Source organism: Diabrotica undecimpunctata, chromosome 2 (assembly GCF_040954645.1).
Source record: "Diabrotica undecimpunctata isolate CICGRU chromosome 2, icDiaUnde3, whole genome shotgun sequence".
Classification (NCBI taxonomy): Eukaryota; Metazoa; Arthropoda; class Insecta; order Coleoptera; family Chrysomelidae; genus Diabrotica; species Diabrotica undecimpunctata.
The window spans coordinates 151,416,490-151,442,940 of record NC_092804.1 but is presented as its reverse complement, the minus strand read 5'-3'; positions in this window follow the sequence as shown (position 1 = coordinate 151,442,940).

Genomic DNA, 26,451 nt, shown 5'->3' with positions numbered 1-26,451 from the left:
TAAAATATAGTTTTATTGACATCTACTGAATTGTTACACTACAGTTGCTGTTGAGGCAAAAATTTATAATAGATTGCGTCCCAAACTAGTCCCGAAGCTGTATTTATAATTTCACTAAAATGCTTCGATTCATCAAATAAGTTTATTGATCTCTGCATAGACCAAAAACCTTTGACTTTTGACAAATATAATTTGAATCGAGAAAATACTTGCAGGCATTTCCTCAATAAATATAAGGCAGTATATAGTTTGCGAAAGTTAAACAAACTGTAACTAAGCTAATAATCAATCTTCTTCTTAAAGTGCCTATCCGTTCCAGTTGTTGGCGATCATCACGGCTAAATTTTGAAGCCAGGAAATGCGTCTTCTTCCCGGTCCTCTCTTACCATTTACCTTCCCTTGGAAAATTAGCTGGAGAATTCCGTAACGTTCTTGATTTCTCATTACATGACCTAGATATTCCAACTTTTTAGTTTTGACGGTCATGAGAATTTCACATTCTTTCCCCATTCTACGCAGGACCTCCACATTACTAACTCTGTCAACCCAGGATATACGTAAGATGCACCTATAACACCACATTTCGAAAGCTTCGAGCCGATTCATAAATGCAACAGTCAGTGTCCACGCTTCCATTCCGTAGAGCAGAACTGTGAATATGTAGCAGTTCAATAGACGTTATATAATAATAATCAATAATAATAATAATCAATAACAATAAAAATCAATATGTTTCACAATTATACACGGTGAAACTATACAAATTCCGGCAATTATGATTAATGTGATATTGTAAATTAATGGACTAATTTGTGATTAAACAGTTTTTTATATTTTTTTATAATTTTATATAATTTTTATAAAAGTTTTTTAGAATTAAAAAAGGTGAAAGAAATAATAAGTTAGACTTACTCACAATCAATTTAATTTAACTAATCGGACGACCGGTTTCGCTTTCTACAATATGCAAAGCATCTTCAGGTCACGATACAAAGTTAAAATGCTGAAAACAATAATCCCTTAAAAGTTTTCAGCATTTTAACTTTGTATCGTGACCTGAAGATGCTTTGCATATTGTAGAAAGCGAAACCGGTCGTCCGATTAGTTAAATTAAATTGATTGTGAGTAAGTCTAACTTATTATTTCTTTCACCTTTTGAAATGGACTCACACAAGCAACACATTCATGATTTTTTAGAATTATTTATATTTTTTTACTATTTTTTATAATTTTTTATAATTTTTTATGATTTTTATTTATTTTATTTGATAATGATATAGTTTTCATTTCATTTTCATTTGATTGTCATTTTTATAATTTTTTAATAATTTTTTATAATTTTTAATTTTTTTTACAATTTAAAAAAAAAAATTTTATAATTTTATTTAATTTTTTGTAGTTTATCTATATTAAGGTATACCGCAAAGTTACTACACTCATCTCGATTTTTCAAGTCACGCTGAATAGGATTTCGGGCCCGTAAAAAACACCGTACCGAGCCGTAGGACGTATTCACTTTAAATGGGAATAATTTCACTAGAAATTAACCAGACATTTATATCAAAAATAATCCAAAATAATAATATGAGAACATTAGAAATACTTTTGTGCTAAGGTAATTTCATCGAGTTAGAATCTATGGAGAAGCTATGAGCATATTAACGTGTGTATTAAAAACGGCGTAGGCAGGCGTGGCTAACGATGATAGCAATATGGCGGTGGGATCATGGCCGGACTCAATAATATTAAAACTACTATAAAAATATGACTAGTTATTCAGAAGATCTAATCATAATCTAAAAAAGTGCAATACATTTTTAATAAACTATGATTTATTTATTCCGATATATATAAACACTACAAACACGATATATTATACATAATGATAAATTAATACAGTCACATACTATTAATTTATTCTCTGAAGTACGGGCCATTACTTTGGTTACATATTTGTATACTAACCTGTAGAACGTTATTCCTGAAGATTTTTTATTAACATTGCTTCTGCTACTGCAACTACGTTTAGAACAAGAAACCATTATTATGCACTATCACAATATATTATTACGGTTTCTATACAAGTATTATAAACTAAAAATATTCGAAAAACAACAAACATATACGATCTGTCAAAAGTGTCAAAACAATCTTAACAATATGGCCGAAGTGAGGTCGTTTTTAGTCACGTGATGCCCTCTCCATAGATTCTAACTCGATGGGTAATTTATACTCCCTTTTTTGATTTTGTTCACAATGACTAATTATATAGTTTGTTTACATTTGTAGCACCACAGCAACGGGTAGCATTAAATTAATGAAGATAGGAGTCGTCACTTTGTAAATCAAATTAATAGACACTTTTTAAATACCGCGGATTATGCAATTCCTTCCAAACTTGCAGCCGATAAAACATAATAAACCCATAACTGTATTTCGTATTATACAGGGTGTTTCAAAAAGGTATGTCATAAATTAAATCACGCATTCCGGGGACAAAAATAAATTGATTAAATCCAACTTACCCTAGTACAAAAGTGTAGACAAAAAAGTTACAGCTCTTTGAAGTTACAAAATAAAAGTTGTTTTTTGCATTATCTCCTAAACTACTTGACATTTTGTGATAAAAATGGACACGTTACTTTCTTGTTCTAAAAGCATTTTTCATACAAAAGAAACAATAAAATCTAAGCGCACAGATAAATTTTAAGGGGGTGTGCAGCCCTAAATCCCCCCAAACTTTTGTCTCTTATCACTTTTTTCAAAAAACAGTTTTTATTGAGTTACGGCTCTTTTCATTAACCTTTAAAAAATTCTGTGCAACTAAATAAATGGCTTAAATGAATTAACAAGTACAAAAAATATCTATAACCTCTATCAATGTATTACAATAAATGTTCAAAATGACCCCCATTTTCTTAAATACACATTCGGTATCGTTTTAATAAGGAAAACCGAATGCGCTGAAAAGTCATATTTTTCTGACGAAATTGAATTGTAGCTTCAATTATTCTAACCCTCCATGGTTGTTCGTCCTCTATTGTTACAGAATACACTTTCTCTTTCTTCTTCTTCTTCAGGTTCCTTCTCCTGTCAGAGGTTGGAAATCATCATCGCTATTTTAATTTTATTGGCCGCGCTTCTGAATAATTCTAATGAGCTGCAACCGAACCACTATCTCAAATGTCTTAGCCAGGATATTTTGCGTCGTCCTGGGTTTCTCTTCTCTTATATCTTTCCTTGCATAATTAATCTAAATAATACGTACTTCTCGCCCCTCAATATATGACCCAGATATTGAATTTTTCTAATTTTAACAGTTTTTACGACTTCACATTCTATCTTCATTATTTGTAATACCTCTATATTAGTTACTTTTTCAGTTCACGATATTCTGTGGATTCTCCTGTAGCACCACATCTTAAAGGAGTTTAATTTTTTGATTTCAGACTGTTTTATTGTCCACGCTTCCATGCCGTATAGTAAAGTAGAAAAAACGTAACAACGTAGCATTCTTGTGCGGATCTCTAGATTAAGGTTACGGTTGCAAAGTAAGTTCTTCAATTTTATGAACGTTTCTCTTTCATAAATCCCCAAAAGCAAAAGTCCATGGGGTTAAAACCTGGACTTCTGAGTGGCCAGGAAATATTGTAGAATCTACATATTTTGCCTTATTGCAATATTCACTTCTTCCAAACACTCTTGTGAATCGTTTGCAAAGAACTGCAAATAATTATCATCTTTTAAATTGTTGGGAAGAAATACTGGGTCTATTAGATTGTTATCCACAATTCTTGCCTAAACATTAACTTTAAAAGTCCTTTGGTGATGAGTCGTTTTTTTTGGCGTGAGGATTTTCGTCGGCCCAAATGTGCTCGTTAGGATGGTTTGTTGTTTCATTTCTACTGAAGGTAGCCTCGTCGGTAAACAAAATATTTCTAATAAAATTAACATTTCGAGTGTTTTTCATTAACAACCACTCGCAAAATCCAATCCTTTTGGGATAATCTTCAACCAATAACTCTTGAGCCAATGTAAAGTGATAGGGTTTAAGCAGCTGATCCTTCAGACGCCTCCAAACCTTTACGTGTGGAACATTTAGTTGAGCAGCTATTACCCTTGTACTTGTTCCACGAACTTCTTCAATGATTTCTAAAATATCTTCATCAGTTGCATCCATTATTGGACAACCACTATTGTCAGCACCTTGTGGTTGTAATGTATCCGTTTCCCGTAAACGACGATCAATGGTCAGAAATAATTGTCTATCGGGTGTATTTCGATTGGGGTATTTTACTGCATAACGCCTTGTGGCTGCTGCACTATTTCCTTTACATTCACCTACGATATTCCCGATAGTTTATTGAAATCATAATTTAATCTGATCCAACTTATCTAAAGTACAATGCATATCTGCAATTTCCTGAAAAGTGTAGTCCATTGTAATATCAAAATTTTTAATATTAATCTTATTCGCACAATAAATGATAGCTTCAAATTATTGTCTATTATTGATGGAACTGTTTGCAATTCGTAGAAACTAATTGTAATTTTATGGCCAACTAGGAAAAAACTAGTTTTTCGAAAAAGTGATACGAGGCAAAAAAGTTTTAAAAATAATGTGTTAAATTAATGATGCCACAAAATTCATTTGATTTGAACGTACTCAAAAGTCTGGACGATTTAGGGCTGCACTTGGAATTTTTTGAAATTTTTCTGTGCTCTTAGAGTTTGTTGTTTCCTTTATATAAAAAATGCTTTTAGAACAACAAGTAACGTGTCCATTTTTATTACAAAATGACAAGTAGTTTAGGAGATAATGCAAAAAAAACAATTTTTGTTTTGTTACTTCAAAGGGCTGTAACTTTTTTTGTGTACATTTTTGTACCAACGTAAGTCGGATTCAATTAATTTATTTTTGTCCCCGAAATGCGTGATTTAATTTATGACATACCTTTTTGAAACACCCTGTACATACATTGGTTTTTATTATTATGGTTCACTTTTTATAAAAATCCAACAAGAGCCTTAGATCCGTTATACTTAAAAAATAATTAAAAGTAACATCGTATAAAAAATTCTTTTAAATACACAAAAAAACTTTAAACGAGAAAAGCAATGTTTTATTAAACAATCTACATAATAAAAAAAATATCCACGCTCTTGTAAGTATCAGTGTTGGAAGTTTGAAACACTTTAATTTGATGCAGTATATTATTAACATTCATATATTCCTAGAACGTAAGTATTTAAAATCCCTTTTATAAAAATAACTTTCATAAAAATATGGGAGTACAATATTTTAAATAAGCCATCCCGCTTTATCCACCACCTAACTTTAAATGAAGCTGCGACATTAAACTAAATCACCTCAACAATTTTCACTTAACCAGATACATCCCAAGGAGAGGCTGAGTTTCATTAATTTGTATCATAGAGTTTTTCAGGACCGGTCTCTTAAGATTTATTAAAGACACTCGAGGGACACCAAAGTTTCTTTAATGGCTTCTCAAGTTATACGACTGTTAGTGTAGTTAGCAAGAAAACGAAAGTTGAAAAAATATATTATTTTGGGATTTATGAAGTGAAGAGTTTTTTGTCAGAACACGTAGAGAACGGTGAGAAATAAAATTAATATCTTACAAGCCTGTGTGTGGAAAAATTCTAAATTAGGACGAATTTTAATGTCAAGAGCGTTCTCTGTCATTTTTTATTCTGATGTATGTTATTCATAATCAACAAAATATACATCGTAATTACCTACGGTACGGTACATATTTTATGCAAGTCTGATAACGAAATCATATATAATTATTTACACCGCACCCCCCCTCATACAATAACAATATATAAATCCAGGACCGATGTTCAGAGGGAAGGGGGGTGGTGGTACATGAACTTTTTTTGGTGGTACCGAAATTTTTTTAAGGTACTTTTCACACACTCGAGTGCCATAAAGACAATCAAACCTTATCGTTATTAAAGTCTATTTATTTGTCAAATTTTTAAGCCAGTCTCTCTGGATCCGCCCTAGCACTAAACTTACAGTAAAACCTTAATTACCAAATGACCGAGAATAAGTAAATTTATAAATATGTGGCAACATCAATCCAGAACCCATTGTCTCTCTTCGCGAGAAGTTCCGAGTTCCGAGTTCTCCTCTCTCCTCCTCAGACCCAGACCTTAGTCGAGTCAGTTTAGTCGGTCCAGTCAGTCCTTCTGCACCTGTTAAATTTATTGTAAATGTTTATGTTGTAGTTTGCGTATATTAATTGCAGTTCACGGTATTAAAATGTTCCAAGCAGTAGGTCAATATACTTAAATTTATACAAAATCATGGATAAATTTTTAACTGGGCGTAAGCGAGCATTCGATACTAGTGAAGCATCAACAAGTGTACATTCGAGAGTGGTTCCAAAAATAAAATCAAGAAAATATTCTCAAGATTAATTAAATTTTGGGTTTACGTTTACTGAAGTAAATGAAGAAGAACGGCCTCTATGTATCATTTGCTCAAAAATTTTAGCAGCCGATAGCATGAAACCAAATAAAAGACATTTGGAAACGCTTCATAGTCAGTGCATTAATCAACCCCGAGAATTCTTCGAGTTAAAATTAAAATCACATGAAAAACAAAAATCATTTTAAAAAAAACTTTGTCTGTGAATGAAAAAGCTTTACTTGCCTCTTATAAAACCTCCCATCAAATAGCTGGATGTAAAAAGCCTCACACTGTTGGTGAAGAGCTTATTTTGCCAGCTGCAATTTAAATTGTAGAAACTATGTTTGGAGATAATTTTGCCAAAAAATTGGAGTCTACACCTCTATCAAATGATACTGTTGCCCGTCAAATTTGTGATATAGCTGAAGATGTACAGGATCAGCTACTCGGGAAGTTGCGCGACAAGCTGTTTTCGATTCAGCTTGATAAGGCAACAGATAGCAATAAAGATGCTTATTTTATTGCCTACGTTCGATTTTGTGATGGCATATTATTGGTAGAAGAACTATTTTTTTGTCAACGAATAGAACTGAAAGCAACGTCGCTCGCATTTTTTGCTATCTTAAACGATTATATAAATGAAGCAAAAATAGAGTGGAAGAATTGGGTCGGAATATGCACAGATGGTTCTCGTGCAATGTCCGGAAAATTTCATAGTCTACAAGCGCTTGTGAAACAAAAGTCTCCAATGTGTATATGGACACACTGTATGATCCACAGAGAAGCTCTGGCTTCCAAAGAAATGTCTCCTGGCCTGAATATTGTGCTAACAACGGTTGTAACAGTAGTTAATTACATAAAAATGAGACCTTTGAAAACCAGAATCTTTTCTGCACTTTGTAAAGACATGGGTGCATTACATTCAGCATTATTATTTTATTGTGAGGCAAGATGGTTATCACGTGGGAAATTTTAACAACGTGTTTTTAAATTAAGACTTGAAATCGCTATTTTCCTAGAAGAAGAAAATAGACCAGAAGCCAAGATGTTTCGAGTTTATTTTTGATGAAATTGAGCTGCTTGGTTGACATATTCAAAAAACTAAATATTTTGAACATTCAGCTTTAAGGAGCCAATACACATATATTGGATACGAGTGATAAAGTTAATGGTTTTTGTAAAAAATGGGAATTGTGGAGCAGAAATTTAAAGCAAAAAAAACCTAAAAATGTTTGCAAATGTGGATGAATGTATTAAAACTTACAAGGTTAAAGAACAACACGTAAAAGTTGTTTTTGTAACCATTGAAAATCATTTAGCGATTCTGACTAAAAATTTTAAAAGATATTTTTTGCCGACGACAAATTAATACGTAGTTACGAGTGGGTTAGGAATCCGTTCCAAATTATACCGGAATGGCTTTCTACTGCCGAAGAAGAAACCTTCATTGACTTCACGGCAAATGATGAAATCAAGAAACAATTTAATAATAATCTTTGAATTTTGGGCAGGAGTAAATGATGAGTTTTCTGCACTGAAAACCAGAGCGTTCCGTGTACTATTGCCATTTTCAACATCCTACCTTTGCGAAACAGGATTTTCTGCGGTGGCTGCTTTGAAGACCAAATATAGATTGCAGCTAAATATAGAAAAAGAACTAAGAACGTCTATTTCTAATATTACACCCCGTTTCGATAAACTTTGCTCTACAAAACAAGCTCAAGGAAGTCACTGATTTATGATTAAACTTGTTCATAATTTAGTGTTCAGTGCTCTTTATAATTATACCTGTTATATCAGTGTTCATGTGTATTTTATTTTTTATTTTGTAAGAATTTTGTTTTGCTTTGATTTTAGTAAATTAGTCAATGTTGTTGATGTTATTTTCGAATAGGCTCACGCCCCTCCCCCATTAATAATACCGCGCCCCCTAGGGGAGCGCGCCATACAGGTTGAGAATCACTGCATTAGCCAGATGATGGCTGCTTCTTTGATTTGTCTCTTTTTATTATGTTTCTTTCAGGACTATTGATGTATATTTATTTCTTTTTGAAAATAATTTCCGAATTGGAAGTCGAAACAGCACAATAAAATAGCAAATATAATTTCAATGAATTCCAGTTTAACTGTTAACCGGAGACGTTCCGTTTAACATACTGTAGGATAAACGTACTCTAAGAAATATTACAAACGACTCCATCAACCGGCATCATGTTTCAACTATTCCTAACACTATTATGTTGCTTAGTGCAGCAGTCGCCTGGTTTTGGAAGCAGAAATATGCACTCCATAAAAAGTTTTCGCCAAAATTCAGTTTTTGGTCTGTTAAATGGCACTTCCTAGTGATCTTGGTAACTATCTAAAATTTATCAAAACAGCTAAAAAGATATACTATCACAATCGTCTGGAAAGCTTTAAAAATGTTGCAAAAGAAACTTGGTAAACAATAAACAATCTTCGAAATAAAAATAACACAACTCAAACATTTCTCTTCCAAACTCTGAAAATCTAAATGAATACTTCGTTAGTGTGAGTAAAAATATAACATGAACTATTTTGCCACAGCAAGATCCTATTTGCTATCTACTTAATTAAAAATAGGTCTTAAATTCATTATTTATAAGACCAGTTGATAAATCTGGATTATTGATCCAAACAATCAGTAGTATCAAAAGCAAATCTTCCTGTAGTACTGATGGACTATCCATAAAAAATTGCTCAAATCTCCCAAAAAATGTGTTGGACGTCCTGGTTTCACTTAATATTGATTCCTCTAAAAAGGGTATATTTTCAGAGTGCCTAAAGACAGTAATTAATATTCCTCTTCATAAAAGTGCTGAAAAATCGAATGTCCGCAACTATAGACATAATGCCTTACTACCGGTCCTCTCCAAAATTATTCAGGGACTTATAAAAGCCCTACTTATGTTCTTTCTCGTTGAGAACAACATTTCATCACAAAGTCAGTTTGGGTTTTATCTAATAAATGCACCAGTGATGCTATGTTTTCTGTATTACATGGGATTTATCAAGCACTAAACAATAATTTTTACACTGCCACTGTTTTTTGTGACTATGCCAAAGCTTTTGATTGAGAAAATCATGACATTTTGATAAAAAAACTAAATTTTTACTGAATTCGAGATATTTCTTTGAACTGGTTACAATCTTACTTAAGGAATAGGAAAGAACTAGTTAAAGCAAATGGTACTGACTCTTTCTTATCCTTATAAATGACATCACTAACTTAAAAATCGATGGAAAATTTTTTCTTTTTGCTGATGATACCAGTATCACCTGGAGAAACTCTAATATTGTAACTCTTCACGCAACTATAAATTCTGACCTACTTAAAATACATACCTGGTCTGACTCTAATTTACTCTCTTTTAACGTAGATAAAATAGTAGCATTATTCTAATAAGAAGCTCTTCAACCCTTGCTTCTTAATAACAGCCAAATAAATATCATTGATTCTGAAAAAATTTTTGGCATTTTTATATACAGCAACCCTAAATGATCCCTTCATATCGATTTATTAAGTAAGAAACTAGCCTCAGTCTGCTATGCAATAAAATCTGTTTCAAAGAAAATCAATTTAGCATCGTCCAAAATAAAATATTTTTCTTTGTTTGAGTTTCATGTTCGATATGGTCTTCCTTTTTGGGGTTCTAGTACAGCTGCCCAATCTAATGTTAGTTTTAAACTACAAAAAAGAGCAACATGGTATCTTTTTGGCCTCAGTAGAATAATACATTGCAAAAACCACTTCATAAATCACGGGATTTTTACTCTTTCCTCTTAATATATTTTACAAACTGTCTGCTTAATTCGTAAACACCTACGCTACATGTTTTTCCAGCAAGACCTAATCGTGATTACTCCACCATAAATTTAACCTTTGATGTGAATTTACCGATCCCGTCCACTGAGTTAGTAAATAAATCTATATTATATTCGGTAAAAAAAATATACAACCATCTATCGTTACAACTTAAATCTGTATCTTCCTTCCTTAAGTTCTGTAAAATGACAAAGGGCTATCTATCTGAAAGACCATATTATTCAGAGGAAGAGTTTCTTAACAAATAACTGAGAAATTACAGTAGGTACATTTAGGTACAAGTAACTAAATTATTTCTTTTTGTATACAAACGTCATATTTGTTATGTCGCTTATGCCACATAACCGTTTGTTCGAGAAATAAAAGATATTTTACTCATATCTAAACGAAATTTATGAAAATATAAACAGGACTAAACAAACCTACAAACTAATAAATTTAATGATTAAATTGCAAACTATTTGCATCCTGACAAGATGCAAGACCATGTTGAAACTCTTGAAAAACATTATTAAGTGCATCAGCATTAACTAAATTAATGGCGGTCTAATTCTCTTTTTAAGTTTATCAATATTATAAGGTCTGTTAACGTAAACTTTAGACCTAAGGTATCATCATAAGAAAACATCTAGTGGTGACAGATCAGGAGATCTAGCGGTTCCCTCTAAAAATCTGTGTCTGCCAATCCATCTCATAGGAAAAACATTATGTAGGTATTGACTTATGTATATATCGTGTGTAATGCGGTGGTGCTTTATCTTGGTAATACAATAGCCAATTATCTGGTAGCTGAGGATTTTGATGATTTGGGTATAGAGCCGCAAGTGCAGGAATCATTCGATATTGAAGTAAATCTAAATACTTGTCACTGTTTAATTAAACGTCAATAAAAAATGGCCCCACAATTTTATTACCAACTATTCCCGCCCACACGTTGACTGTATGTGGATAATGAGGGTGCCCTTCTACCGCCCAATGAGGGTTCTGTTAGGCCCAGTACCTACAGTTTTGTCCATTTACTGTACCTGTTAAGAAGAAGGTAACCTCATCTGAGAAAAATACATTTCCGTAGGAATTGCGGATCATGATTACATTGATCCATCAATAATTTACAAAATTCTTGTCTGCGATCGAAATCATCTTCATTAAGTTCATGAGTCACTTTATATGGGTGCCCCTTACTCTCTATTAGAGACTTTAAAACACACGTTTGACATATCGATTGCTCCAAAGCAACTTGACGGGTATGTTTTTAAGGATTTTCTTAAACCAATATTTTTACCATTTATGATGGCAATGAGTCCTCAAGAAATCAAATAGACTATAAACTTGTAAATGGGCATTTCCGAAATTAGCGAAAATCCGAAAAAAATGAGATCAAATTAGCTAAAGAAAAATGGATGAGAGAAAGGTGCGAAGAAATGGAGGATGTAATATCTAAACACGACTTATTTAATGTGCCCAAAAAACTAAAAGAAATGAGTAACGCATTTTAAAAAACAAGTTCCCTCTGTACTTGTTAACAGTATTAACAAAATTATTGTAAATGAGCACGAAATCAAAAAAGAAGATGGGATAATATTGCCGAATTTTACCAAAACTGACGGCCCAGAAATTAGAAAATGCGAGGTAGAACACGCTATAAATAATGCTAAAATTAGAAAAGCTTGTGGTCCAGATGATACACCAACTGAGTTGCTGAAACTAATAGAGGATGATAACATAAAAGTAGTAGTAAGACTTTTTATTCAGTATATATCACCGGAGTGATTTCCACAGATTGTCTAAAATCCATCTTTGTCGCAATACCTAAAAAACACAATGCGAGAAAATGCTCAGAATATCGATTAATTAGTCTAATGAGCCACACTCTTAAATACTTCACAACAGAATTAGACGCAAATGCAAAGAAGATCTCGAAGATACCCAATTTGGTTTTAGAAATGCTATGGGAACCAGGGAGGCACTTTTTGCGCTTAACATCCTATTACAAAAATGCCGTGACCAAAGAAAAGATGTATTTGCATGTTTCGTGGACTTAGAAAAAGCATTCGATAAAGTACAGCATGTAATATTATTGCAAATACTGAAAAATATCGGAATAGGTGACAAGGATATTTGTGCCATTAAAAATTTGTTTAGGAATCAAACTGCTACCGTAAAAATTGGCTAACTACACCGATGCAATCTCCATACAACGAGGAGTCAGACAATTTTGCATTTTATCGCCAACATTGTTCAATATTTACTCAGACCAGTTATTTAAAAAGGCACTTGAGGGACAACCATATGGAATAAAAATCAACGGGGAACTACATTGTGATTAGATATGCAGACGATACAGTAATTCTGTCAGATAATATTGAAGGTCTCCAAATTCTGCTTGATCGTATTCACGAGGTAGGAGAGGAAATGGGCATAAAAATAAACTCAACAAAACCAAATTTTTAGTGTTTAGTCGTGACCAACATCCCTATGTAAAGCTTCAATTAAACGGAGTCAAAGTTGAGAAAGTCCACAAAATGACATATTTGGGAACTGTGATAACGGGCCAACTAGATCCAGACATAGAATTATAACGTAGAATAGCAATGACTAAAACTAATTTTGATAAAAATGAAGTCATCTCTTTGCAATAATCACCTCAGTGTAGAACTAAGACAAAGTATGGTTAAGTGTTATGTTTGGTCCGTACTTTTGTATAGTGCAGAAGTATGGACGCTAAAAGTATCGACCATGAACAAAATTGAAGCATTGGAAATGTGGGTTCATAGACGAATGCTGAAGATACCTTGGACAGCAAGGAAAACTAACGAAGAAGTACTAAGGAGCGCCAACAATGTTAGAGAACTGCTAAAGACTGTTAAGCCTCGAAAAATGTCTTATCTGGGAGTAACGGGAATAGGGGTAAGGGGTATCTAGTAAGGGGAAGTCGATATTAAATATTACAACTGATCCGTAGATGGTCGAAGAGGGCCGTAGAGGTGTAGGAAGGAAACGGGTTTCTTGGTTGAGGAACATTCGAGAAAGGACTCAGATATCAAATGCTGGACAAATATTACATATTCCATATAAGCTTTCGCAATGGTGATCGCCAACGTCGGATAATTGTGATTGTGCGTAAGAAGAAGAAGAATAATTTAACATTCAATTGTTGATCTTACGTAAGGCCTGGGCGGCCATTCGTATATTTTTCACCGACATTGCCAAAACTTCCAAATTTTCTTTGACTTTGCTGATCGTCGATTATGTAATACGTCAATCGGAATATTTATTGTCACATAAGTTACAAACCTTAGCTTATGTATGAGTTCTATCTCCATAACCTATCATCATTAAAATCTCTGTACGTGGTTTTTCGCTTAAACAGGCCATTATGTCGATAACTTTTTTAAAACACAGCTTTTGTTTGATATTCAACTATTATTTTAACGTCGAATTAGTTCACTTCAGTATTAATGGGACATGTTTTTATCTACTAAAAGATTTATTGATATAAAAAGAAGTTTTAAAAAACTATTTACAGGCAGCGGCGGAACGAAAATTAGTAAAATACGTGTTTTAGTATTCCCGAATTAATTTCTGGAAATGTTATGTGACAAAACCGATATAAGAAAAAAATATGGTGTTAAAATAAGATAGTAGGTACCATATTCAAAAAATAATAATAACATCATAAGCCGAACAGGGATGACGTCATCAAAATGTGAGGTCAGCAAAAATTGCCCAACTAAAAAATAAAATCGACCTATTTATAAGTTTTTTTTGCCCAATGGCTAAATCAAGCGTTAAACGAATTTATTCCAACTTTTACGTGATCAGTGTATATTATATACTTGGAAACTGGTTTTATGCTCAATAGGCAGTAGTACATCTCAAAACAGTAATATTTATACTCAACAATAACTCATTTATACAAATAGTTAAAATAAAATATTATTCTGCTTCACAAATTTCTATCATAAATGCATTCTTATTGTATATTAATTAGAACACACTCTACTAACAAATTTTCCCACACCTAAATTTAAAACAAATTCCTTCGCGCTCGACGAAATTGTTTGCAAAATACATGTGAGATATTAATTAATGTAATCAAAAGTATTAACAACGTACCTCGCGGTCTACGGCGAAGTTATAATTACGCCATTACCTCTACTTTGCGAGAGGCACCCTTTCTTTTGGTGTGCAATAAATTCTTTGCGTTTAAGCATTCACTGATACTTCGTATACTTGAGCCATACCTTTAATATTAAATTAAAGAAGTTTTACAAGATAAAGAAAACACTTCTCTGGGGTAAAAGTTAGAGCAATAAGTTAGACATAATAGACTCGTGAGGGTGAACGGTGGGAAAATAATTATGTAGCAGAAATTGTCTCAGACAAAAACAGAACCGGCCTTTGTTTGGTTGTAAGTTATTGAATCAGACTCTAAACACTAAAAAAAAAACTGCGAAATTTAACAGGGAGGACTAATAATGCCCGTCCAAATATTAACTGTTAAATGCCTTTCCATTCCATACTCTCACATCCATGTAGGATTGATACTACTCCAAAATCGGCAGGTGTCAGCTGTGATTCATTGGGTAAAAAGAGTTTTTTTTTTTAAATCAGGTGTCCATACTGATGTTGTATTACTTTTTTTCTCTGGCGTAAACGGCTGAGACGAGCATCATGGATCTAGCGCCACGAGGAGAAGGCGTCACGGGTACCGTCACAAAATGGCGGTTCTTCACATCGATTCACTAGTCTCGATCAATTCGTTTGTAGTTATCATATATTTATTCTGTGTAAGTTTAACTTACACAGCATGAAACTGCATGCTGTGCAAAAAATGCATGCAAATATAAACTGCATGAAAAATAATTAACAAAATATAGACATTAAATGAAAAGTAAACAATTTCAACAATATATATCAACAAAGATTCGATTCGTTACGATTGTCAAAATTTAAAGTCAGAAACAATAGTGAATCATATGTTTAAATTTTTATGACAATTTTTATTTTAAATTAATTTCATATAAATATAATTATTATTTTTAAACATCTTATTTAGTTTATATAATAATTAAATTTACTAGAAAATGATATTTCGTCTTGTGAAAGCAGAACTGTTCTATGTCCAAAATTTCATTTTGTGGGATTGTACGCCGAACGTATCGATTAAAGGATGCTTGATTTGCAGCAGAAGCAGTCGAAGTGCAAGTGGGAGGAAAGACCAGTAAAATTACACCCTATTTACTAGTCTATGTGTTAAAGCGTCGTCAGGTCAGTGCAAAAGTATGCTATGTGTGCAGCGGTATATTTAATGAGTGTGCGTTATATAATTTGAATGGATATATACCTGTTCGGTTATTTAGAGCAAAAATAATGATCAACATTAGACGAGAGAGGACAGCAATGATAACAGAGAGGCATTCTATTAACTGGAAATCGATAGAAGATAGAGTAGTTTATCAGAATCTCATAACTTCAGAACTGAAAGAAGTAGAACATCTAACTGAAAATGCATTAGATATAGAGGTGACAAACATGCGAATAAATAGTGCGATTCGAAGCGCTCATAGAAAATATAAGGAAAAAGGAAAAAACAAGATGGATAAACTCACTCAAACTACCAAAGAATTTATAAACAAAAGAAGAGAATTAAAAGACAAATACACAGATAATTTTATAACACTTAGACAGCTAAACAAAGATATTACAAAATCCATTCGAAAAGATGTCAGAAATTAAAACACTGATTACATAACTCAAGCCAGTGATAAAAATAAAAGTTTGAAAGTTCTGCGCCGATAAATGACTGAAGGATCGAAAAATATTTGTAAACTTGTAAATAAAAAAGGAGAAACTACAACAAATAAAAAAGATATTTTAAAAATTGCTCAAGATTTTTACTTAGAATTGTATAAGCAAGAAGAACTTCCAGATCCTGATCAAAATCAAATACCAAAAGATCAAAATGTAGGCTCAGAAGACATCCCAGATATCACAACAGAGGAATTAAAATCAGCTCTCTCGGAGATGAAAAATAATAAATCACCTGGAGAAGATGGGATAGAAGGAGGAGAAACGTTAGTAAATGTGTTGAAAAATATGTTCAATACTTGTTTGACGAGAGGCGTAACCCCCTCCCAGTGGCATAATGCAATAATAACCATAATGCACAAAAAAGGTGACATTTCAGACCTAAAGAACTACAGACCTATTAGTTGGCTCTCCCATACATACAAACTATTTATGAAGATAATAACAAACCGGCTTGTGAACAAACTGGATAGTTACCAACCTTTGATAACAAGCCTATCTTTCTTATATTTGTAGATTATGAAAAGGCGTTTAATACTATAGATCATCATAAAATGCTTCGAGCATTGGCTGACTGCCGCATTGACTACCGATATATCGCATTGATTAAGAGTATTTACGAAACTGGTACTCCGCCCTCATGAAGATACCAAGAAATTTCGAATAAAACGTGGAATTAGACAGGGTGATACTATCTCACCTAAACTGTTTACAGCTGTTCTTGAATATATGTTCAAGCAAATGGAACGAGAGGATAACATGGGAATTAATATAAATGGGGAAGATCTGAACCACCTAAGATTTGCCGATGACATCGTTTTAATATCTGATAGAGTTGATAAAGCTACAAAAATGCTGCACACGCTCTATAAAGTGTCAAAAACAATTGGTCTAAAAATTAACACCTCAAAGACAAAATTTATGACCAAAAGATACTTAATTGTACTTAATTAATATATATTGAATTTAATTTTAAACATAATATTAACTATTATTTTAAAAATAAAGAAAACATAAATATGAAATTTCTTTATAATGATAAAATTTATTTTTCTAGAGAATAACTAATATCATTCTAAAATTATGTTGTAATAAATTATTCGAACGAATGTGAGGATTTTTATTTATTAGTTGAGATTTGTGATTGGCCATTTTTAAAAGGCTTCCTAGTTTTATAATCACAGAAAGTCCAGAAAGTGGGACTGAATCGGCCACAAACATCGTAAAACTATCTTCTCTATTGCAAAGACTGCCTTAGGGTTTAATTCCCAAGGAAAAGTTGATGCCCAGCACAAACTTGAAAAGAAAAATTATGGACGAGAAGAAAGGTCACGAAAAGTCCGGAAATAAAATTTGGTGTCACATTTTTGATAGATTTTTGAAAAATATTGAACATGTGTTGAGATTGAGATTTTTGATTCGACGTAAATTTCACGAAATATTCGACCGTCACACTTCTTTTTGCATACCCGGTATATTAAGCAAATATTGTCCTCTAAACAGTCTTTCCAAAACATTAAAATAAAATATATTTTTACTTAACTTCCTTACAATAATTTAAAATTATTTTAATCAAATGCAAACTCGTTTCTAAATAAACAATTTGAATGATTTATAAAGTTATTTATTTTATTTAATAAACTTTTTCATTTTATTTTATTGAATTCAATTTAATTTAATCAAACTTTAAATGTAGAAATTATTCCTTGCGTTTTGTATCTCGCAAGAACTCTGCGAGTACAATAGGCATACCTCTATTAAGTAAGATTTCAAGCTATGTGTCGGGTGGTAGAAACTCGGGTTAGGCAATTCTTGTAGGGAAAATGAAGGCGGTATTGGCATCGGGACGGAGCAAGGAGGATCGCATTCCTTGCCGAATTCCTAATAGATATTGCATTGCGGTTATCAAATGTTCGCGTTTCAAAGGCTTTCTGCTTAGTTGGTGTGAAAGCGATGGGGGCCCAAAATCGACTCGAATTATTGCCAAACGACACCTATTTCGGAAGTTTTTCTTTTGGATGCATGGCCGAGAGCAGCGTTTCCCGAATACCAATGACTACTATTATTTCGAAAGAGAATGTGTATCAATGCCTTAGATAAAGAATAGGATCGCATCGAGGGGAGAAGGTGAGATTTTCATCAATTTCGTTTATAGAAAACATTTTCATTTGCATACAAAGTGCTGTTTTCTTTAACATTTACTTTTTTTTATTTTTGTAAATATTTTTTTTGTGTTGCAAATATTTATTATAATTGACTACAAGTTATATATTGAGATCATAAACTTTATTTGTTTTTCAAGTACGGTTTTTTATTGCTTTGTTTTCAATTAAATTAATATTAGAGAAATTCCATTTTTGCATACATACATAATCTTATATACTAAAAGGCTAAGCCCTTTTCTTGTGCGCAATATTCCTTCTAAACGGTGATAGATAGGAGAATAATTTCCCCCTGAGGTTTAAAATTAAAAAAATTCGAACTGGTTTAAAAATGGCGGCCATAAAATGAATTTTTCCTATAGTAAAGAATAGGAATTTTACAGGTTTCATTCTTCAAAATTTAAAGTCCTAATTTTCAATGTATTTTTAAAATACGCCCGCGTCTATTTTTTTCTTATACTTACTGATTGAATTCAGAATTGTATAATATATATAAATATATTAAAATCCATTTCTCATTCAATATTATACACAATGCAACAACGCGTCAATTCTCGAATGCTGGAATGCACCAACAAGTGTTTCCACTTAAGGAATAACGATAATGACCACTCAAAATTCGGGATCCTCCTGTCTCCGATTTTAATTTATGGGGTCTGTTTTATACTATCTGATGAGTTGGTATTTTTTGAAGTTATACTTCTATACGCGCGCTCCACGTTGGAAATTTGTATGGGAGTGAATCTGTGAAACCATTACATATGTAAGATAATGAGTAAGAGAGAGACAGAGGATATATTTTCTCTCTCTTCCTCTCTCGAATATAAAAATGTTGCTTCTGTATATATAATTTAATATTATATATATATATATATATATATATATACACATAATATTGATTGGATATCTATTTAGTGTACCTATTCTAAACTCCAACCAATTAATACATCCGTAAGTAGATATAGCTTTACGATAAAGAATTTTCTAAGTTCTATGTATAATAATCACAGACTCGCGTTTTTTTCTGTCACGTCTAGCTTAATGTGTTAGAGAGAATTCGATCAACTATGACGCAGTGAAAGAAGGGTTTGGGACGAACTATAATTAGGTAATATTTTTATAAACTTTGAAGAAAAAATTATTATATTTGAGTTTAAATAAAACGCAGTTTATATAGATGTTGAAAAGTATATAAGTTTAAATACTTTCTACCTAGCTGTGCATACAGACTGTGTACACTGTATACCCGACGGCGCTGTGCTAAATTGTCCTTTAAATAATCCAACTCTATGGCTTACCTCAGCGAAGTCAATTTAAAAAGACAGCCACAGTTTAAATAAAAACTTTTTAAAATAAAACGCAACAACTGCATGATTTTACCTAAAAGAAATTCGTACGGCCTTATTCTCTTCCTTTGTGTGTTCTTTGTTCTTTTTTCAATTCCGGAATAAACTGTCAGTCAGGAATTGGAGTCCTGAATAGGACAATTAATTTTTCCCACAATAGGTTCCATTTTTTATGTGTTTTTCAAGCGATGATTCACGAGAGGTTTTGAAGAAAATTTTATTGTTGAATGCTCTGTAAAAAGTTCTCTACGGAAGTTGTAAGTCAACAACAAGACATTTCTTTTATGACCCACCTACAAGAATTTTATAAAGGGGAACGAACCCAACTCAATTAAGGATGGAGTTATGTAATAATGCAATTTTATAGCGGGCGTAAACTGATTCGTGCCGTTTGTGATAAAATAGCCTGGTAAATATGTATGATGTTTAGCTATATTTGAATCAAACCCTCGTGTACGGGATAATGTACTGTTATATATTTTATGAGTTTATGGCACTTGCAATAAAAAATTTAGCACTCGGTGAAGGAATATCAAGAACTGATTATTAGCTTAGTAATATCTTTGTTTTAAAATATTTTCTAAAATAAGTATATAGTATTAAACGATTCATGAAAAAAACCGTTGAAACACACAAAATGAAAACGCACAGTAGATAATAAAAATAACTCAAAAAATAGTACCGATAGTAACCTACAATTTGCTAAAATAGTCATCATAAGAAGGATTGGGTCTCGGCAACAATTAACGCGTATCTGCGCCCTATGTGCTCTGCAGACGGCTTTGACCAGCCCAATCAAAGGTTCCTCTGCGTTTCTGTTCCAATTTTGGTAGGTTAGGTAATAAAACACAGTTTGGCAGTAGAACGGTCCAAGCAAAAGAGACAAAGGACGAATTGGGAGCATAGCCTCGTTAAGGGGACTTTCAGGGTATAGGAGACCCTGTATGGGAGCCGAAGCAAGACTTGACTGCCTTGGCTTCAATTTATTGTCATGTGGTTCTGTCTCTGATTGATTTTTCTTTTCTTTGGTGTGTTTTTGTTTGTCCTGTTTTCGGTATCTATCACCTCTTTCAGACGTGGATTGTTTTGTTGGTTGTCGGCTCTGGGTCGCTATATTGTGTCGGTGGATGTTATTATTGCGAAGAAGGTAGATCTCCAGGGTGGTAGGCGGTGAAAGTCACGGAGCTAAAACTGTATTTTTCAAAATTATTAGTATGGATAAATGATAGTGCAATGGGATTAAAAAACCACAGAAAACCGATCCCTTCCTGTCAGTAGCAAAGCTCGAAGTAAGCTATTTAATTAATTGCGATAATAAAGTGGATTTGCCTCCAGGATATCCATGTATTCATCAGGGAGTTCGTTACTGGCTAAGGTGAGCAATTTAGTGGGGAGGAAGAGGAGTTTTCTTTTAGGATGTCTGATGAATACATTGCCAAAGGATAAGCAGGTAGTTTTGATTATGTTTTAGGCTCCAAAGTTTTGGCCTCTAATGGTTTTGATCGTACAACTCCTGCTCAGAGAGAAGAGCCTCTCATTTATGTGCTGGATGTTCGAGAGTGGATCTATGACGCCGGACGGGTAGTAGTCCGGCAGTAAGAAGATTGCAGAACATAACTCTAATAGCCAATCCAATAGATGGTTAGCTGTGTCCCTTATAAATTTTATTAACATTGGGGCAGTGAATGACTTTGTTAGATGGAAACAGCTGCATGCAGATTGAAAATCAGAATGTCGGTACAAACGACAATTGTTCCATTTAGGAATTCCTAATATAAGGAGAAGAATATCACTACTATAGGCTCCAGGCTGAAAAGAAAGGCAGTTAAAGAAATAAACTTAATATTGAATAATATTAACCCGAGTGCGCAAACGAGACAGATAATGTGGGTGTTCTAGATCCACAGAAAATAAAGTTAAATCAGGCAGTAAAAACTTAAAAAAGAGACTATTTAAAATTCTTGAAAAATTTGAATAAATGTGTAATTTGCTGCGTAAACTCGATGTTTTTAGGCAAAGTGTTAACGAGGTATAATTACGTGATATTTTTAAAATTTCCTTATCGATTAATTCTCAGTCGATAACCATCATTGTCTTGTGAAATTCAAATAAAATTGGTTCTCGTACTTTGTTGTGAATAGTGCATCGGTGCAGACAATTGCTGTAAGGCAACTAATGGTGAAAGTCGCACAAAAACTTTTTTGAAATATCTAATACACCTATTATATGTATCTTTCGAGAAATTAAAATTTTATTGGTAAGTAATTTATTTATAAAAATTAATTATTATATATGAAACAGGTTAGATTATTGAAGAATTCTATATTATATCCTATTTAATAATTCTATATTATGCTACGTCTCGTAAAAATACAAAGAAAATGTTGACTTTAGCACAATTAAAGGAAATTTAAAATAATATGACAGATACTGAAGACGAAATAAATGATATATTGGAGAAAGATAGTGATTTGCATGACTAACAAATTATGAAGAACTAAGGCGATACATGTTCAGAGCAGATATGTAAGATCAGGAGGACGTGTCTTTCGAAAACGTTGAAGATTCATTCATTGGTAAGGATGAAACAAGTAAGTGGTATAAATCTTCTTTTGCCACGTCTAAGACTCTTCTTCTTTTTCTTTTTTTCTTCTTCTTCTATTTTTTATTCGTCTTCTTTTTATGTAGATGACTCTGTGTTTCAATGTGCCTTCAGTAAGTTGTCGTTTCATCATCTTTTGCCGTCTTTACTCCTCTATTTGTTTTCTTTAGGCTTATATGATCGTTCAATTCTACTCTTCTTACCCATTTATTGATGTTACCTTGCATCTACGTCATATATCTGTACTTTTAGTTCTGTCCCATAGTGTTTTACAATCAATTTTTCTAAATGTTTTCATCTCTGTGGTTTCTAACAATCTCTTTCTCCTCTTTGTGTCAGGTCGTGTTTCTGCTGCGTATGTCATTATTGGTCTAATGACTTTTTTATAAATTCTGATCTTATTCTTAGTTTTGGTTGTTATTGCGATGTAAATATTTAATGTCTTCATTTCAAAGTGCCTAAAATCATTTTCCGTTTTCGTAGCTTGGTCCGTTTTCTTTTATTTAATTCTTTCCTGTCCGGTGAGTCTTTGAGCTGTTTTTGTTGCAAATGTGTTTTTTCCGTAGCGCAGGAAGTTGTTTTCTCACTCCTCGTTTATCCGCGATTGTGATCTACAGTGAGGAATTGTTTAGAATCAAATTCTTATTAACACAACTTTAAAACGTAATCTGCAAACATTTTTTTTTGTTCACCAAATTATCATTTTAATCCCATAACTTTTGCATTATTATAAATATTGTTTAAATTATATTAAACTTGACAATACCATGCTCTTCTTATATTATATCAAAATTATTTCTTTTGTCTTTAGATCTTTAGTCAAAGCAATCCAAATTAGCAACACCAGAAGAAAATTCTTTCCGAAATGAGTTATGATGAAGTGTCGGCTGCTCAAGTTTATCGAAGAGAAAAGAAAACAAAGCTATTTGGATAATTCTAAAGGATGTTTCGAGTTACGAGATGCGCTCCAGGCTGTTTAACCTTTGGAGTTGAGAAAAGCTACCGAATAACTTTGAGAAGAGCCAACTCTCCCGCCGACTTGCTTGCTTTATTGGAAGAGCCAGCGGCGTACCGCAGCTCAAACTCTTTACAACTTTTTCTTGGATTTTAAAGTGTTGTTTGTTAAGTAACTGCGGGCGGAGTAATTGTTTTCTTTTAATTTTGAAATAAATAGCGATTAAAAGTGAACTTGAGTTCAAAAGGGCCAATATGAAATTTACAAAGTAAAAGATTGTTGAACTCTAGAGCTTGCAAAATATGTTGCAGTGAAAATTAATATTCGTATTTTACCAAAATTACTTTTAATTATATGTTATTAAGATAATGTCCGTATCTGTATCTCTATTGCAACAGATGCGGACTAGTTCTTAACATAAAGAAAACCAAATTTATGACAATTAGTAAAAAACCAATACTAAACGCTCAACTCACAATCAACCAACAGAATATCGAAAGAGTCGAGCAATATACATATCTAGGCACCAATTTAAATAGCCAATGGGACCACTCAACAGAAATTAAACAGCGAATAATAAAAGCAAAAGCAGCATTCGTTAGAATGAGAACCATTTTCCACAGTCGAGACATATCATTTAAAACAAAATGCCGTCTATTGAACTGCTACATATTCACATTTCTGATCTACGGAATGGAAGCGTGGACACTGACTGTTGCATCTATGAATCGGCTCGAAGCTTTCGAAATGTGGTGTTATAGGCGCATCTTACGTATATCCTGGGTTGACAGAGTTACTAATGTGGAAGTCCTGCGTAGAATGGGGAAAGAATGTGAAATTCTCATGACCGTCAAAACTAAAAAGTTGGAATATCTAGGACATGAAATGAGAAATCAAGAACGTTACGGCCTTCTCCAGCTGATTCTTCAAGGGAAGGTAAATGGTAAGAGAGGACCGGGAAGAAGACGCATTTCCTGGCTTCAAAATTTACGAAAGTGGTATAACACGACTACCACTGAACTGTTCCGCGCTGCAATAAACAAAGTAAAGATAGCCGTGATGATCGTCAAAATCCGGAACGGATAGGCACTTTAAGAAGAAAAAGAAGAAGATAATTTGTTAAACATTTTGATTAGACAGAGATAAACCACAAGCTTTTTGTTGATGAAATATTTACAATGTAAAAAAAATAGTTTAAAAATTAAAAAATTATTTCTAAATGACGCTTATCTCGGATATTTCAGGACAATTGTCTGATGCCATCTAGTGGAAATCAAAGAATCGCACAGTCCTTGTATGAGATTATTTGAGGCCATTATTTCCAAAACTCGCTAATCGACAAAAGTTTCGAAAATGCGTAATATATATTTTAATATTATGCACCCGAAATGAACAAATTTTTAAATAATCAAAAGGTTTGAAGAGAGAATTACAGTGAAAACAGTCTTCACAGACACTTCTTTTAAGGACTAGCAACAACAGTGGAGTCTTACATTACCATGTGACCAATTTCGTTTAAAACTTAATAAACATCCTAGTTTTTTAACATTAAAGATGTATAGTCTGTCCCAAACCCTTCTTTCAGTGCGTCACTAATTTTGACGTCATATAGGATTCTAAGAATGTCGAGAATTATTGCATGTTATTGCACAGTTTAGTTAAATCTGACAGTTGCAGGATCCTGATTGGCTAAATGTGAAAGGGTAATGTGGAATAAAAACTTTAACAATTTAATTTTTTAAATTTACATATTAGAGGTCTCGTCCTGTATATAAATTTTTAATTGCGGCATATATTGTGGTTATATCGGAACGGCAGTTTGTCATATTATATCCTATTCTATACATTCCAAGAAAAGTGCTCAATTAACTAAGATTTATTTATCGATTTATTATTATTTAGTACAAACACTATGGAATTGGAATGTTTGTTTTTATAAAATAACGCTTTCTCCCAGAATATTTTAAGTGTTGACTGGATAAAAATTTTTACTGACAATTGCATTGATTGAAATCAGTCATATTCGGATAAGTAATTTTGCTATAAGTTTCTGTGGCAGCCAATGGTTTAATTTTGTGAAGATTTATCATTAAATAGTGGAAATATTTCTAATATACACGAGTTCTATTAACACGTTCATATTTATTGGTTAATGAATGTCCTAGATTATCACATACTGAAGTACCTACTCATTGCCACAGAATAGCTAGCATATGCTTGAATGGCTTCATTTGCCAATCGTCTTACTGTTGGTAACGAAACTCCTAACGCCTCGGCAACACGCTAAAATGTATAGTATTTTTAAAATACTATTAATATTTTTTAGAATAACTTAAAATTTACTTTACGAACGGCAAAAACTGGTAATAAAGTAGTCCCAGCCTCTTTTTCTAATTGAAAATAATTTAGTAATATCTCGGTATATCTTTCTCAGTGTCTCGGCATATTTAAAATATTTTTATGACAATAAATACAAAATTAAATTTTTACTGTAAAATATCTGAAAACACTAACCTGGAATGACAATTATCATTTTATCAGTTGACATTGTGAAAGTAGGTACTGTTACGATCGAGACCATTTTGTCAAATTATATTTATGCGCATTATTGATCGATAACATAATTTTCTAAGTTCTATGTATAATAATCACAGACTCACGTTTTTTCTGTCACTTCTAGCTTAATGTGTTAGAGAGAATTCGATCAACTATGACGCATTGAAAGAAGGGTTTGAGACGGACTGTAATTTAAAGTTAATCTAAAAGGATTTAAAGGGTTTTAACCCATATATTTAGTGGCTTCAAACATGCACATCCAAATAGCACTGATGGTGGAATAGTTATTCCGTAAACGTTCTGTGATGTAGCCCGATAGGGTTTTATATTTAATATAATTTTTTTTTGATCATACTTTAAATACAATTATAGCTATAGTAAACATCAAGCATATTCTTTAGTTATAAATTAACCAAATTCCTAGTTTTAAATCTTCTCGTTATTTTAGCTTATTTGATAAAGATCACACCGATCAAGTCATTTTAAATTAATCAGAGTCGGACTTCAGTTAACTTAATTTATATATAAGAAAAGTCTTGTTAAGGTCGCCTATGAAGGATTCATTATTTTGGAAACATTAGATGGCAGTTTCAATGTATATAGTTCTCTACAACATTCCAACACTGCTAAATCTTATTCAAGATTACTAACTCAACAAAAATACCCAGGCCCTCAAAAAGCAATTGTGTTTTCTTCAAAAGATAAACTAGGTCTTTAAAATTATTTTATAACA